Genomic DNA, 18,272 nt, shown 5'->3' on the forward strand with positions numbered 1-18,272 from the left:
TAGAGCTTTTCTGTCCTGCTGTGACTGCTGAAATCAGAGCAGGACCACTCAGCTCATCCATCCTGGATTTCTTTTTCATTCCATAGTGCTGCCACTGTTCTTTTGTTCTGTGTCCTGTGAATGAGTTCTGCAAGATTTCAGTCATGATTTTTTTTCTCCAAATTCCCTCTCAAGTTCTCTTTGTAGAGATTTAGCTGTTTGCCTTGATTAAAATACACTTTCAGGGTTTCTCCTGCTTTCTCCAGATAACAGACAAAACAAACCGCTGATTTATCTATACAAAGTAAATGCCAAGAAAAATATTAATGGTAGAAGCTTTTTTAGGATATTCACAGGTTTGTTGTTAAATTTGCCCAGACTTTGCAGACTTCACTCTGCAATAGAAACAGAAATAAAGACAAGTTTAAAAAGGCAGTTGCTATGGCACAGTGTCCTTCCCTCCCAAAAATGCTTATCTACCACTTACAAGGTTCAAGAGACCCTCAATGCAGCCTCAATAAAAAGTGTCTCTGTTTTCTTTCATGCCAACACTAATAACTGTGCCCTTTCAGGATCTGTTTTAGGAGGTACTTGGCTCGGGCTGATGTCAGTCCTTTAACACTATATTTGCTCTGTTTGTCAGCAGTTATTTTACTCAGCACTTTCTAGGAAGCTGCATTGAGAAAGCATTTCCTAAGACTTAGGAGTGATGTTGAGTGACTCAACTTGTTTCAGAGGCGGTCAGCTGCCTATTCAAAGGTGGTACCAATGCAATTTTCTCTTTCAGAACTATATGTGAGAATATGATTCCTTTAATTTTCAACAGCTACTAAAAGCCAATTTTTAGCAACCTATGTATTCCCTTAAAAGTGTAAGGTATGAGATGTGATGGTGACACCAAGGAAAATCATGATTCTTAGAGGGTAATCCTTGTGGACACCTGCCTACAACCCTGTGCACCTCAAGGTGCTTGAAACAATTTTGGTTCTGGGAATGCTGACGTTTTTGAAAATAGCATATTTACATTCATGCACAATTTCACTGAGTATGGTTGTACAAGATGCAAATTTAGGGGTCTGATTTCTAGATGAAACCTACATTTTCTCAATCACATTTATACAGCAACTACCAGTGCATCATAAGGATGACCGCAGCTTCTTCTTGCTGGTATCTCCCACACTTGGCATTCACCTCTGTAAGGAAATTGGAGAGCTGTAATCAGGGAGCGGATTCTGCAGAACATTATCCTGGAAAAAATGGCTCATTGAAGATGAGCATGAGCTTTTGCTGAGACATAGTGGGGCTGCAAGAACTCTAGGAGATGCAGAATGAACTTTTGTGGTAAGTGGATGGGACAAATTTATCTGGTGTAAGTGAGAGTGGAGTTCTAGTGGACAGTTCTAGTGGAGTGAGGCACTGGTGCAGAATCAGGGTCCCAACACCTAGTGCCTGCCACCACATGTCTGAGGAATATCCCAACAGGGGAATTTTCTGGCATGTACTTCAGACTCCTCTTAGTTCATGCATTTAGTCTTTCTTCCTATTACAGCCAAGATGTGGGAGTAATAGGGTGCATTCCCAGGTCTCACTCTTGAGATGGAATCTAGATATATCCAGTGGTGGATGGTGAGATCTAGAAGCTCCTGGTTGATCTCTTTTGTGGAGGTTTTTTGCAGGGTTTGGCTACTTTAACTATGCTAGACATCGGCTGTACAAGCCTGGTCTACTTACTACAAAAATCAAAAAGGGTTAAATAAAATAATGGTTTTTAATAAATACTCTTTAACTAACATACCAACTATAGTGTTCAAAATACAGAAAAAGATACAATCAGGTATACACTTGCTTGTCATACTCAGACTCAAAGCATTTGACTTTTGTGAAATGGACTTCACATCCAGGCACCTGCCAGCAAAAGCTAACACCTCCTGGCTCATACACAAAGCTTTCATTATCATATCTATATTTAATAGTTAAAGAAATCCCTAATGTTGCTGTGGCTCCAAGAAAACTTTTTTAGTTCATATTCTCCAGGGAAGGTTGATGATTAATTTGCACCTTTCTCTGCATCAAGACTCTCTGTGGTGGATTTACTGGCAGAAGGGTGAAGAGGTATGACCTGGTGCAGTATGCAGGGTCCTGGGCCCCGTGGTCAATTCGTGGCTTCCTGGCTGCACAACCTTTTCATTCAGACTGGACTTATATCTGCCTTTAGAGCAAGCCAGAGATCATAATTTACGGGCTGCCTTAATTAGCACTTGGCTGTCAGAAGAGCCCATCAGTACATGCACATCCTCAGGGTGCTGCACAGATTCAAGTTTTGCAAGGGACAGTCTTTCCCACAATACTTCTGGGGGGGAGAGCAATTACATCCCCACTGGCAGCTTTCTTCTGCCTCTGCTGTGTGAAAGAGGCAGAAATGTGGCACGAGAGCTCTTCACTTGGAGAGAAATCCATTGTGCTTCTTCACTCGTGCTGGCCAACAGGGTGAAGTGGAAAGCATGGCTCTAATTCCAGTGGCTATTTTGACAGAAGAACATTTTAGACAACCGTGATGATTTAGAATGGAATGAGTGTCTGCGCCATCACTTCTAAAAAATGGTCCAGACCATGTTCGAGCTGCAGTGCAGAGTAAATACAAACTCATGAAAAACCTTAACAGTCCCTTGCCTGTGGATGTACTGGGAACGAGCAGAAGTAGAAATGACTGATATCTCCAGGTCTGGCTGGCTTAGCTTATTAGCATGCTGCCCCACAACTGAATTGTGTCTTTCATACAAATGTCCTCATTAAATCCAAATGATCACAGAACCCAAACAACAAACATTACTGCAATGATTGGAAGCTCGGGATCACTGCAGTTCCTTTTGTCCCTTTAATTTTCACACCTTTAATGTAAAGAGTAAATAATTAACCCCTAGGGTGTGAACTTGGATTTTTATCATTTCTATCCTGTCTGGCTTGTCACACAAGGGTGCCTGGACCATCTGTCTGCCAGGTACCACTCCTCCAAAACATCTAGATCAGCAGCATCACAGATCACTGCCCGGAGTCTGGGGATGAGGCATTAATTTCTCCCACTACCTAAACCGTCAAATGGAGCTGGTGTTGTTTTCCCTCTGTTGCTTACCTTAATTTGCAATGCTGTTTTAGGAGGTGAAAGCACTAAGGAGTTAAAAAGCATTATAGAGTCCTTGCCTAACCTTCCTGAAGTACTAAAGGATTGGGAAACTCTGCCTCGTGCTGTTTGCTGTGACACCAAAACTGTGTGCTGTGTGATTACAGGACAGAGAACTGTCCCTGCTTTTAAACCCTATTCATTATGTTATCAGTGACTGGTTTCTTAAATGTCTGTACAAGATGCCTTCATGCTCATTGAGCTTTTATTTTAAAGGGACTTAGTGGGGGTGAGGAAATAAAATAAAAAAGATATTTCTAGCACAGTCCACACACACAAACTTTAAGGTTTAAACCTTGGCCATCCAGTGGAGGAAGTATATTTCTCCTTCCCCTTAGGAAAATCTCTATATTTAGGAGTAATATACTAGATTTATTTAGTTACCATTGGAGTTCAGATTCACAGCCCACCTCGCCTTCCCTCAAAACCAAATTCTAATAAATAGCCTCAGAAAGCACTCTGTCTCTGTGCCAGGCAGTTATTTACTCAGCAGGAGTTAATTGAGCTCGAGGTGATGGAGCCCCACATTTCAGGATGCTCGTTTGCTCTGGGAACAGCAGTGCAGCTTCTCACTTTGCCAGTGCTTTTCTTTCCCCCCCTGCATGTTACATCCTCACAAAGCCTCAGGCAGACATGCTTGGGCTCATTTGGAGCTAGCAACACTGGCTGAGTTCTGCAAGTAAAAAAATCAATATGAAACAGGCTGAGATCAATCTGAAAGTGTCCCTGCAAGAAAAGACACCCTAATTTAATTGACTTTAAGAACTGCACTTTTAGTTAAGGTCCTTGTGTAAATCAAAAATCTAGTGAGCAAGATCACAGAGAATCAGGTAACAAGGTGCCAATACCTTACTCATATATTCTCAACAAAGGTAAAGAAAGCCAAGTGGATCTTTAAACCTGCACCATTACTAGAACCTGCTATAAATGTACAGTGGACACATTCCAAAGCCTTGGAGAGCAGGGGGAAGATGTGCCTGTGTGACAGGCAATGTGCCTGCACATCTGCAGCTGTTTGGGTGGCACAGGTGCACAGGTTTGGGCAGTGCCCCTTACAGGATGTGCCATCAGTGCAAATATCAGGGACTTTCCAGCAGCAAGCATGGGATTGCTGCAGAGGAAGGGAGAGAAAGTTAAAGGATGTAAGGGTGTTGACTGGCCCCAGGGAGGAAGGGAGGCTGTGGAGAGGCCATTAAGAGTCTGGGTGAAGAAGGGTTGGATGGGTGCTGGTGAAGTTCACAGAGGTTGAGTGCAGGAGAGTAATGTTGCGTGTGACTTTGGGAAGATCATAGGGATCTCTGCCATTTTCTCTTGTTTCCACTCCAAATTAAGACACTAAGAAATAAATAGACATGGATTTGAGCCTTTCCACTCCCCCCTGAATAACAAAGATGTAGCTCTAAGGTACAGATTCTTTGAACCTGTGAGGGAATAAATAATCAGTCTGAGAACAAAATATTTAGGCAACCATTAAGAATTAGGTTTTTCAGAGGGTGTTTACAGTGCAATGTTTTTCTGTGTTGATATCACATATAAAAGAATATTTGTCTGACACTGGATAAATTCTGGAGAGTTTAGATATTTTGAAGCCAAAGAAACTTGCCAGTTCCAAGTTCTTATTTTTTATTTTACTCATGTTCTAAGACCAGGACAAGAATGATTCACTTTTATTGTATCTTATTTCCTGAGCTGGCATCTGATAATACTTTGTTCTAAGAAAAGTCTTTCTAAGATCAAACACTGAATATGCATTTGAAAAGAAATGTTTGTGTTTGTATGTGCAGTGAGATGAACAGGATGGAGAAACAAAAAGAGAATAGACATGATAATCTTCCAAATACTATTTCATGCATGGAGAACTTGAGTTTCTCCTAGTTTTTTTTCTCTTGGGGTAAAGGTGGAGATAAGGCTCAAAATACTCTAAATAGCCCTCTCACTTAAGAAATCAGTCTTTTTTTTTTTAACTAATTTCTAATGATAAGAAATATTTTCCTGAAAACATATTAATTGATTTTGACATACAAGCCTTTCTTGGTTTTTTTCACAAAGGCATTGTCAATGCATTAAGCACTTTGTTTAGTAACCTTAGACACACATCCATAAATCAAATATTTACGCTGCTCAAGATCTGTGTAAAACAGGGTCATGAGTAAATCTGGAATTCATTAGATAGGAACATATGTTCTGTCTGTCACAATGTTCTGTACTTCCCCATGTTCAGGTTTCTACTTATAATTTTTTCCTCAGAACGTACTGTTAAGAATAAAACATGATAAGGCATATACCTTGAGATGGTTAGGGCTGCCAAGAAACTAGAATTCTTATTCCCTAGGAATTTTCAAAGTGAAAAATTTAAAAGGGCTCTATTTAAAAAGATGGTATGTTTTTGTGCACTCTTTGAGCCCCATTAAAAAACAACCAAGCAAACAAAACAAAGGCATAAAGAAGTCTTCGACCTCAAAAAGTCAAACACTATTTTAATTCTGCCTTTTCAAGTTCTTAAAACCAACACAAACAGTGGCATTTCAGTGATCTCAAAGCCAGGCTGGTCCAAGGTCTGGAAATCAATGTCCCAGAAAGGAGAGCCTGGCCAGCAGTTTCCAAGGTTTGCAGTTCCCTCTCAGCCTTCTGGGGGGTTGCTGCAGACCCAGATATGGTGGTATCACTGGCAACCTGCCTACCACCCCATCCTTCAGCTGTCCTGATTCTGCTGGTGTTTTTTGACCTGTTGAGTTTCTGAAGCAAGGGGAGGGGGGAAAGTGTGTTGTGCTCTCTCAAGTCCCAGTACCTTGAGCATTCCTTTCCAAAGTTCCCTGGAGAGTGAAGCCAGATATAGGCATGGCCACCTACTCAGTGAGAAACAACAATCTGAATATTGAAACCATTCTGCTAATGCATTTCAAAGAAACTACTTTGTAAAGGACAACAAAGTGTAAACTGTGTGAATGACTCAAGCCAAACAAACAAAACCACTAACATATGAGAGTCCAACAATGGCAGGGAGAAGCACAGAGGAAAACTTAACTTTTCCACCAGTGAATGAGACCATTCACTGTGATACTGTTGTGTCTCTGCAGCATGTTGACACTACCTGTCCTCCTGCAGGTTAGTGCTCAAACCCCGAGGCAGAGGAGGATGAGAACCATTGCTGAGGGCCAGAATGTCTATCCCTGGCTCAGCTTTCACTGTATTGTGAGAAGCTCACTGTCCTTTGCCCATATCTCCCACCCAAAAAGAGTCAGTTATTGTCTGTCAGTCCCAATCTTCTTGCTTCACTTTTTACTTTGTGAATGTGATTTGACCCAGAAAAACGAAATAAATGTGCAAGTGCTTCTCTTAGCAGACTTGTTAGCACTCTCACACTGCTCCCTCCCTACTCAAATCACAGTGAAACAGCATTTTCCTAAAAGGTGCTGTATAGTATGATGGGAGACACAATAAAAATACCTTGTTGGGAGCAAATTTGCTTTATTACCAGTTCTTCTCTCTGGGACATTGAAAATGAGTGAAAGTTGTTATTTTGTCATAGAAGGAAGAGCCTAGCACCTTTCAGTTTGCTAGCAGGCAGGGAAGATGTCTAGGTGCTTTGAAAAACCCAGTGGAGATTGATTAGAGAAACCACTAACTTGTGCAACGTCTGCCCGTTTCATGGCACGGCGTTTCATACAAAAAACAAAGTCAGACACCCTTTTCCATTTGCCGTGGAAAAATAACTCCTCTCCAGCACAAGAGGCAGTTATGTTTATAAAAGATGAAACTTGCATACCATGTAATTGTGTTTGCCTTCCCCTTTAGACCTCATTTATGACAAAATCAGTTTCAGTTACCAGTTCCTTCCTGTTCAGATATGTAATCTTCAAGGCAAAAAGAGAAATTGAAACTGTCTGTATTACCTGAATTCCCTCCTCAACACATCCTGCTATTTCTGAGGTTCATCACTTGTCAGTGGAGAGTTTTGTATCTCAATGATGTGTGGGAATAAGAAAGCAAAAAAGCTAATTCAAGCAAAGTACAAAAAACAAAGTTGTAATTAAAAAATAGAGATTGACAATGAAAGCTGTCAGAAACCTGTGAATCTTTTTCCCATAATTGTTATAAAGAGAAGAAAGCCTCTTTGCAAAAACAGTCCCACAAAATGAAAATAATTTTTCAGAGGGCATTGTCTAAATGTTTCTCAACATTAGCAAGCTGTGAGCACCCAACCTGTTTTGATATGAGGGTGCTGCCCAGTGCCAGCTTTCCCATGGACTGACTCTGCTGCAGAGCATCCTGCTCCCTGAGGCCCATGGTAGGAAATGCTGTCAGCATGTTACTGTGGCTCTCTGCAGACTGTTGACTGTGGCAATTGTTTGCTAATCTCTTGGCTGAGTTGCCATTTGTTGAGCACAGCATTTTTAGGAGTGGTCCAAGATGACCACACTTTTTTGTTATCTTTAGCTAGTCCCTCAGGCTGATGTCAGGTTTTGAAGCTCTTTGTCATCTGGTGTCACACTGTCAGAGCCCATATATTTTAGCTTATCTGATCAGTTAATTTGAATGCAATCTTTTTTTTCTGAAAATTTCATGTTGTTTCCTGCACAAAGGTGTGTTATAATCTGGTGGGAAAAGCCATAACTGAAGTTATGAAGCTATAACTGGATCAGTGTGTTTTCAGGGGTAAGGAATGTGGTAAAGAATGTTCTAGTCCCCCGGGACAGCATAACTCTGGTTAAGAAGAAAATGTTGGTAAAAGTAACATATAACTGCTGCAAAGGGGAGGTGTAAAAGTGGGCTGGAGCCAGTGCAAGAATGAGTTAATACTGTGACTGATGTGTGATTGATGTGTAACCAGCTGTACGCCTCAGGTCTTGCCAGAAGTCTGCCAGTGGAAGGAATGCCGGCACTGAAAGGACAGCAGTACCAAAAGGTGGAAAGGATGGGGTGTGGGTGACTAGCCAGGCAGCACAAAAATACCTGCTGGTGTCTGAATGGACAAGAGACTGCAGTTAGTGCTAGCAGGATAACACTAAAAGTCACACACGCATTTTTGAAAGGGAGACCACACTGTGCTCTCATTTTTCTTATTAAGTGAGTGAGTGAGAAGACTAACCAGTTCTGGTTTTGTCTCTTCAAGCCAAAAAAAAAAGCATCCATGAGCTCATGCTACAGACTTTAATTTTTTTCTTTGTGCTTGGAGTGATCTGTGATTATCTGACCAGTGGGAAAGATAATGGCTCATGGACTCCAGGCAAAAAGCAAAGCATTAGAAATGGAGTGGATCTAGTAGGATTGGAGTGGGTTTAGTAGGCATATGGAACTCTCCCAAGATTCGTCTGCTTTACATATTTTTCCTAGTTTGTTCATCTGGGTACTTCCTTCAGGATCCTTATGGATTGTCTAAGAGTGATAACCAAAAAGTTTTCAAGAAGAACTATCCAAATAGTCTCTTTTGCTCATTAGCTGTCATGTCAAGAATATCTCTGGGGGAAAAAAAGAAAAAAGAAATTATTCCAGCATAAAATTAATATGAGTGAGAGAGGAATTGAGTTGTGTGTTTTGACAATTTTCTCTTGCTGTGATAGTCAAGTTTATTTTGACTGGCACAAGTTTTAGCATATTAGTAGCAAATGTGAAGTGCTTTGTGAGATGGAAATGCAATCAAGTTCACTCATTATTGTAGTCTAACATTCTAATTCAATACATTCCTTGGATTTTGCTTTTATAGTACTTTTGGCTAAAATAAGGAGTGTATTCTTTTATTTTTACAAGTATCATGGGGAGGCTGGCAAGTTAAATTATCAAGTTAAAAATACACTACTAAGACTCTTAAAAGTGGCTATAAAATCTATCTTATGTAGTTTTTTGGTTTTTTTCACTTTCACACACTGCACAGCTATTGTATTTTTAAACTATGGCAAGTAAAAGCCTGAAAGTCAAACTGCCACACTTTCAAGTTTTTGGGTTTGTTTTTTTTTTCCCCTTTATTTTCAGCACTCTGTGTAGTTTTTCTCCACCTCTGATTTCTGGCTCCAGCATTAGCCACAGAAAACAATGCTTTTTCCCCTCATCCCTTGAACATCTCTTCACAACCACACAATTTTTGGTAGAGAACATCTGAACAGTAGACAAATATCTGGGATACTTTTATGGAGTTTGTGAAGATGCAAACTGTGAATTGGTTCCTTCTGCTGCTGCTCTGCTTCTGACTCACTGGCTATGATTCATCTGGTCAAATTAGGTTTCCTCCTGGACTGATGTGAGCATCCACTTAGCCATTTTTGACTTTGTTGACCTTTGCAAATTTCTACTGTCTATTCAGGTATCTAAAATTAGATGCTAAAGGTCTCTAGGTACACAGATCACCTCTTCTGCACATCCATAGAACAAATATATGTTTTTATGATCTTTGAATGCCCTGCTTTTTAGACACCTAAATTGCACATGTAGTGTTTTAAAACCCAGCATCCAGTTCTTCTGAAGCAGTCTGCTTCATCAGCAAGAAGTAGTTAGTGATACCATCTATGTTTTTCCCAGCACAAATGGAGGGTCCAGGAAGAGCATAATTTGTCACGACACACATTATTTAGTGCAAAATGAGGCAGGTAGGGATTTTTGAGAGGCAGCAGAAAGGCTTAGCTGGTGTTGATATCCAAAATAAAGTGTTATAAAGAGGCTAGAGAGTTTGAGTGCTTTCAGGAAGTGAGTTGGAGTGCTTTAAGTTTGGGTTTGGGCAGAAACTGAACTAGGGAAGGGAGATGAATGGATGAGTTCTGGAGACAGGACCTGAAAGAAAATTGAACATTTATACTGAGGCATGTGATGACAAGAGGTGGTATACCAAAGAAAGGTTTAGGAGGAGATGATTTTCTGAAGCCCTCCTCCGCTTCAGCTTCTTAGGCTTCACAGATAGGGCTGTTCAGACTGAACATTGACACTGTAACTCTGGTCCTCAGCAGACCATGGACTCATTGGGAACTTGGACTGTGGCAATAAATGAGAGGGCAATATCAGGACATGGAGAGGAAATGTAATGAAGATAACAAGTGGGGTACGCTAATGAGAAGGTGAAAAAAAAATATTCTCCTGCTGAACTCAGTTTTTATCATGTGTCTGAGGATACCAACATACCTAACTGCTGACACATGTTTCATGGGCCTTTCTCCCTGGACTATTCCAGGAATTTAGAGACCATTTGGAAAGCTACGGAGTGCTGTCACAGGGTCTCAGTGTTTTATCCTGCTCCCTCCTGTACCACTTCATTAAGAAATGTCTACCTCCATGTCTCAGGTATGCCATTCTTTGCAAGGACAGATGGAGCACACAGACTATGTGATGTCTAAAAATGATCCTACTGTGCACAGCAGACTTTTGTCACATGAAGTGCAGGTGGATTGCTGGGCTCCAGTGCCTGACTGTTTCAGGTACAGCCCAGACCCTGACAGATGGGTCCTAAACTTTGAGTCCTGTTTCAAGATACAATCTGAATGCCTGTTTTTAGCTTACCCCTTAGATTAATTTAGGTGGTTTCACTGTCTAGTGATGTTCAGGCTGAAAACAAGGCTAAGTGATGCATGACTAACAGTTTTTTCCAGTTGTGGTCTCTATACTACATTAGCTATGTTTGGCTGAATTGACTGCATTGTTCAAAACCCAAAAATCTTTCCTACTGTTTCTTAAACAATTTATGGTCTCAAAATGTTTCCATTTAAAAAAAGAAATCACCAAACAAAGGGACCTGCTAATAGAGTTGCTGACGCTTCTCAATTTTTGCTAACAGCAAGGGTCCACTTTTTGGAACTTCACTCAAAGAAGGAAGACAAATATTTTATTTACACAGCTCATTATTTATATCTGGTGTCATGGGTGTCCTTTCATTTCTCTATTGACTTCTAAATCTCTCCAAAGAGAACTGCAGCTGTAAGCAGATGAGATTCTGTGATCCTGGCAGAGAACTATTCTTCAAGAGTAGAGTCCTACAGGGCAGTTTGATAAAGCAGACTGTTAGCATCAATTCTGCATTGAAAGATCTATCCTGCTGTCTTATCCTCTTATTTTTACTCTTTTATAAAATCTCATCTCCAAGTCGGAGGAATGTCTTTGACATCATGCTGAGTTTCAGCTGACTTTCTGAAGCAGTCAATTCTGCCCATTTACTGAGAAAGAAAGAGGCCTCTTAGAATTGCTGTTCAGTCTTTCCAAGATCTCAACTGCCCTCGAAAATATCTCCATTCCACTAACTAGAGAAAGATGGTGCAACCCTAGACATCTCAGCTGCCTAAGGGGAGGCCTACATTAGTGTCCTTCCTCTAATCAGAAGTGCATTTCAAGCCAAGTGTCTCTAACATGCCTATTTTCTATGTCTTGGTTTGTGAGCTGTGTCAGAGCACATGAACTTGATTTCATGCTTTTATACCAAGCTGGAAGATGTTCTCCAGAAGTGCACGCAATGTGCATCAGTTGCTGATAGTTTCTGTGTCCGTGGGACTGTAGTAGAGCCAAATAGGAATACCCTCCAATGTGCAGCATGCACAGCAGGCACTCTTACCCTGATTTTTTTGTTTCACAGATCTGCTTGTGTTTCCCTGCACTAGCTATAGCCCAAAAGAGTGAAAAAGATACTCAGGAGGATGCCAGAACTATCATCAGAGTGTATATTCAGCAGGAACCTAAGACTGAATTTACATTGAAATATAAATGTGATTTGCAGCGTGCTTAGCCACAAGGCAGAGATGCATGTCCCCATTTCACTCTGGAGACACCAGGCTGGGCAATGCTGAGATGCTTTTCCTTTGGGCACTCAAGTAAAAGGGATGAGAATGTTATAAATGGGTCTCCAGAACTGAGTGCTTCAGGTGAACACTGGAAGCCCTTTTGGGGGTTTTATAACTCTAGAGACAAAAGACAGGAAATATTTTGTACTTTTTAAGTAAAAAGAAGCAATAAACCTTACAATGAATTCCATGTAGGTGGATTTTAAAGTTATGGATTGAATTGCTTATATGACTAAGAGGAAAAATAAAAAATTAAGTATGTAGATATGCTAATTGATGCGTATGCAAATTCCAACCATCTTACAGGCAGACAGAATCCCTTGAGCAAGGTTGAAACTGAAACTGGGAATATTTTTCACAACTGTAAATTGAGAAAACTAGCTCAGCATTTTGCTCTTGGAGTATGGGTTTCCTTGAACAGGAATCTGAACACTGGGAATCCCCTCACATTGCTGTCTGCCTTGCAGAAGGGCAGCATACATACTAGGAGAGAGAAGTAGTAGAGAAATAAGTGCAGGGAAAAAAGTGTAGGTCGGTGAAGACACTGCCCAAACATTTGTTTTGAAACACTTTAAAGATTAGTCTGTTTCATTCAAATCTCAGAAACTACAACTCCCACAACAAAATAAACAAAAATAAATTGACTTTGACTAAAGAGCACCATGGATCTGGCTCTTTTACTAAACAGTTTTTACCTAAAATGTGTGAGATCAAGTTTTGGCTTGTGAACAAGGTTTGATTTTTCTTGAAGACCAGCTTGTTCAACTGCTTCATGTCTTGCCATGCTGATTATTTTAATATTTTAAGAACAGACACCAGGAGAAATGGTGAGCCTGCTAGATGAATAACAGGTAACCTCATATTGTCACAATGGTCAATTTTGTTGCTTCCATTTTTCATCTACAAGGCCATGTAGCGCTGACCTCTGATGTGTTTGAAATATCTGCTGCATGTGTGTGAAACATACCTTCCCTGTCTATCAAAATTTCACCTTCCAGCAAAATGATTACTCTCTCTCCTTTCCATAAATAAAAGTGGAGGTGCCAGAAACAATCTGTAAAACATTGTGGGAAACCAGCCAGGATTTCAGAGATGCCTGAAACATTTCAGTCAGCAATCTGGTGACATGCTGAGGACAGAGAGCAGAAGAAGCTGCTGTCTATCAGATAGGGGAGGGGAGCAACAGGTGTCATGGTCTATCACTGGTACTCCCTTTTGGAGAGGGAGTGTACTGCCTGCTCCTTTGCACAGTGATAGAACAGAAGAACTGGATCTGTAATTTCAAACTAAAAATGGAAATCATGCATTACCCTAGTTAAATCCAGACTAACTTAAATTTTGATCCTCCTCTCGAATAACATGGACTCTGAAGAGGCCTCTCCAGACCAGGAGTAGAAAGCATCAGTGTTTAGTAAAAGCCAGTGGATGGCTGTAAAGATATCACAGGTTCAGGCTCCTTCCAGAACATTTTGGATAGAGAAATTTGTTTCTCTTCTACTAGTGATAGTTCTTGGATCCAAAAGGATATTCCATATAAAGAAGCATTTATTGTAATTTTCAAATGCTGCTGCCTTTTTATAAATGAGCTCTGGTCCCTGAGAATAGGAGAAAATTGTGAGAAATGTGTCATCAGCTAGCAGATAGCCTGAGATCTCTAGTGTTAGTATATTAGTACTGATGTTTTGGTCATCACTATTTCAGGACTTTCACCCAGCAATCCAGTTTTGCAATTTGGATTTAAAGCTGGAAAGACTGAGCTGAGTGTTATAAACTGATTAATAAAATGTTTGGTAGATTTGAACAGACAGTCCCACTCTATTCCACACTTGCAAGAAAATAGTTTACACCTCAAAAATAGTGGAAACAAGGAAGAAAACTACTCTTGGCTGACTTATTGGAATTTAGCCTGAAAAGCTGTTTCACTACATGAGGTCATTGCAGACACAAATGTACATTAAATACAGGTGGCAGTAGGATTCACACAGATGAAATAAATGCTATGGCACATACTAAAAGTATTCCATCTCTACATTCAAACTGGGGCATGAAGGGTGCATCAAAGAGAAATTTCCTTGTTCAGACCTCTTGAAAAGTCAACATAATTCACTTAGAATATGAAGAGTAGAGCTCCATCAGTCAGTCCATTGGTGTCAGAAGGACTATATGACCTCCATCAGATTCACTTGCGTGGAGAAGGTAAGTGCAAAGTACAGTCATAATGCAATTATGCCTATTTGATCCAGGAAGGTGCAATCCATGAAGGGCCATTAAGAACAAAGCTGCTCCGACCCAAGGAATCTCTAAAGAGCACGCTGTGAAAAGATTGGATAGGGAAAAGGAAGCACCATGACACGCCTTGATTTTACTTTTCACTGTGAATCGCATATTGACAAAATCAGAGACTGAACTGAGCTAGGTGGTTCTTTCTGTCTGACCAAATAATAACAAATGTTTCTGGGTCCTCAGGAAAATGTCCACAGGGGGCTGATTACCACTTCGTTCACCTCATCAGTTCCCTCTGAATGAGATATAGTTGTCTGCACAAAGGAGAGGCATCCTGTTTGGGGTTAAAATCTGGATTTTACTGTCACTGGAAGAATGAACATAAGTTTAATAGCATTTCACCTCAGGTTCAAAGTTGTTTACCTGTTTTTACATTTGTATTCATTTGGTGTGGGTTTTAGTATTCTGAAAATGTTCTGAAGCAGCTGCTTTTTCTTGGCAAGGTGACTTGGCTGATCTGAACAAATTACTACATCAGTGAGGAGTTAGCTGTGCTAAACATCTTGCCCAAAAGAATAGGAGATGTTTACAGATTCAACCTTGCTCTGATAGTCTGAGATGCCCATTACAGCGCACTTGGGAAAGGGAAGGAGGTCCATGAAAATCTTCATGATAGACCACATTTTGCCAGTAGTTTATTTATTACAGTTCACTGTCTGGAATTCTCCATTATTTAAATAACCTTTCCTGCTGAAGCTAGTTTTGTACCATTCAGTGCTATGGAAATTATGTATTCTTTTCCAAAAAATCGAAAACCTCCTCCCAGTTTCCAGGCTTGCTGCAGGCACTTGGGTCAGCTCTGCCAGAACAGAGTACATATGTCTGCATACTGCTAGAAGTGTTTCTCAGTGGTGCGTGAATTGTGCACTCGTGTGCACTGTGTAGTTTTGGATAACAGCTCCTTTCCCATGCAGCTGGCTGTGGAACAGTATGCTGCGGCTGTGCTCCCGCAGGGAGACATAAAAGGATGGAGTGTCTGCAGCTCCTCAGCACCCATATTAATTGAATATACATTTACCATAATTAATTTTTTATTATAATTATATATTTAGTACAATTTAGTTCAAATTTCCCTCTTTTCCCTCCTTTTTACCCACTCCTTAGAACCTAGGTGACATGTCAATGTTGTGCAAAGCCATCCTTGTGCTTCTTGCACCGATTTTATCTGGGGAGACACATGAGGGATCACTGCATCACACATTAGCTTTAGGAGTCTTTAAATGATGGATTTTCTTTAAGAAAAAATAATTAGGCTCAAGGCTTGCTAAACTGTTATTCAAGATTTTCCTTTGTAAGAAATCTTTCCATCATTAGACCAAATAAACGAGATGGGTGAAAACCCAAACCACTGTTGTTGGTTCTGGGCTGAGAAACAGAAACAAACCTCTCCACAAAGAAGCCCCATCACAAGTATGCCTTTGAGTCCTTTGACTAAATTGAAAGCACTTCAAGCTATTTACAAGGCAGGAGATTCCTCTCGTTGTTTATCTGTGGTGTGCCTCCCTGGTGCGTTCTGTCTAAGCATGAATGCGTCTGTTCATTTCATTTCTAGCTTACATCCACAGCAGCTCCAGCAGAGTGACTGGAAGAGCTACTATGAGCAGCCAAATCTGGAACTGTTTGGATTTATTGTCTTTTCTGGGCATATGGATGTTGGTGTCCAATAGATGGATTAATGGATGGCTGATTAATTTGCTCCAGGCTGTGCCTGGAGGCTGTGTCTAGGAGGATTCAGCTGGAGCCTTTGCTTGCATGCCGGCTCCCTCCAGTAATCTCTGCCTTCTCATTGCCTCAGTCCCTGGGTCCTGCTCAGCTCAGCTCAGTGCAGAGCCTGGTGTGGGCAGCTGAGATGAGCCTAGAGGGGGGACAAAGTGGAATGGCTGTGGAGGAATGCCCTGTGTGCATCTTCTTGGGGCTGGAGATTTCTGTGTGCCCAGCAGTGCAATGCAGAGATCTGGGGCCTGCCCACGGGCACAGTGGATCAGGACACCCAACTCCTTCTCTGCCATTTTCCACGTTGTGATACTGGCATACTAACAAAACTTAATGAAAATCCATTCTGAAGGACTCGTGAATATTAGGAATGCACAAATGAAAACCTGACTGAAGGCACTGATTCCAGTGTAATATTAGTATACAAATGTAAGTAAAATATTGCACACCTGTACAATAAATTGCATCCACTCTGTGAGCCCCAGCTTTCCTTATAAAATGTTAATTATATGTCAGGGACTGCTAAAATTAAAACTTGACTGTTCTTTAATTACTTTGGTTTGACTTTCAAATCTCTTGTGCCTCATATATTTTCCATTTAAATTGTAGCCAATAAAAATTTACATGACTGAACACATATAAACTGAAAGAACTAGGTATGGAAAACATAGATATTTAATAAAAATTATTATTAAATTATGCCAAACACATTGCAATTCATGATTTGTAACTGAGCAATGTATTCGACAGAACTGGAAACAGAAACTAAACCTTGTGAGTTTGTGGAATTGTCACACAGTTCTGAATTCCTTAAGTGGCATGCAAAGGTATTGAAAAGACCGATTCAAGAACAGCTTATAAAACAAAAGGATAAAGTGAAGATTTGTATATTATAAGCTATTGGTTCTGTTTCTCTTGTCAAAATTTAAAATTAACCTTAAAAAGAATAAGTCCTACCAAAGACTGCAAAGGAAATGACACAAAGCCATCCTAACACAGCTTTTGTTACTGATGTACAAATTCTTTCAAGTATATGTCCCTTTTAGATTTTAAAAACATCCAGGATTTGCCTTTTGGGACTGAGTTTGATTTCCCAGGGTGAGTTTGATTTCCCAGGGTGATGAGACTTCTGCAAATACATAGGCTGTTGGCTGAAAGACAGTTGAATCATATGTAACATAATAACCACGGGGATTTGACCTGATTTTTTTCTTTACAAAGCTGGAATTACTATTTCAAACAGGGAAAAGAAACACTTCAGACTTAAATTTTGCATTGTGAAAGTGGGGTTACTTTTCAGTGCTGTTCCTGTGGAAGGAAAAAATGTTATCCCAGTCTCCATGCAGCTGAAAATCCCCTTCCCTGGTCAGCACAGACCACTTTTGAGATCTTCCTTTTACAGTGCCATATTTCAGTCAACCAGAGGAAGAGGGAGGCTATTCATCCTGGACAAAGTTGCACAACTGTGTGATGGGTGGTGGCACCCAGTGGGTCCTGCTTTCTTCAGAGGTGCACAGATTGTGCTGCAGTGCTGTCATGGGGGGTTCACTGCCCACAGACAAGTGTTTACCCTGTAAAAGGATCTTGGGTCTATCCAGGTTTCTGGACATTTGAAATCTCAGATAGATATCCAGGCTTGGCTCAGGGGTAAGAAAAATAAATTGTTCCAAGGGAAAAAGGTACCTACTGAAGGAAGCTTGGCCCTGATCAGGGCCCTTTTCACCTCACCGAGTATGTAAGACTGTGCAGCAAAAGAATGTGTTCACTGGCCCATCCAATCGCTTTTAGCTTGTAAAAGCTACTGTGCAAGTGCATTCCCTCTTGTGACAAGTTGTGGTGCTGGGTTTTGCACTGGTGTGGGCACTGTCTCTGCTTGTTTCAGGAGGGAAGCAAATCTGAGTTTACTGAGGGTTATAAAACTTCAGAGCGTCACAGGTTGGAAATGGGGGTGTGTATTCTATTCCTGTCAGTTAGAGGTGGGACAGTTGTCTTCTGTTAATTGGGCAGTTTTCTTTATCTCTTTCACAACCAATCCTCCCTCTGGGGGAGATTTCTTCTGTTAATGGGCCACTGAGTCTCACTGCATGACTGATAAAATTACATCTCCCACTGTGAGAAGCTCCACCTAGAGGGAGGAGCCAAGCATTCCTACCTGGATATAATCTGAGATTTGGAACACCAGAGCAGTCTTTTCCCACTGGATTCCCAGAGGAGGCCTGGGTCCATCTAAACCACCACTGGAGCTTTAGAGGAAGACTACACCTTCTACAGGATGGCTGCTTCCACAGAACCACACCTGTCACTCCAGGAGGACTGCAGCCACCATTTAATCAGGACTTCTGCCAACACCCTGACCAACAGGGTGTCAG

At 40.9% G+C, this 18,272-nt stretch overlaps 1 protein-coding gene across 1 annotated transcript in view; it reads right to left on the reverse strand.

Annotated features, from left to right (window-relative positions):
• Nucleotides 1–6,634: 6,634 nt before the first annotated feature.
• The window catches only part of BCKDHB (branched chain keto acid dehydrogenase E1 subunit beta), a 408,476-nt gene continuing 396,838 nt past the window's right edge, over nucleotides 6,635–18,272 (reverse strand). The window contains exon 11 of the mRNA XM_050971937.1: nucleotides 6,635–6,644. The gene's annotated coding sequence lies outside the window, so the exon portion shown is untranslated. The remainder of the gene's footprint in view (nucleotides 6,645–18,272) is intronic.

Source organism: Serinus canaria, chromosome 3 (genome assembly GCF_022539315.1).
Source record: "Serinus canaria isolate serCan28SL12 chromosome 3, serCan2020, whole genome shotgun sequence".
Lineage (NCBI taxonomy): Eukaryota > Metazoa > Chordata > Aves > Passeriformes > Fringillidae > Serinus > Serinus canaria.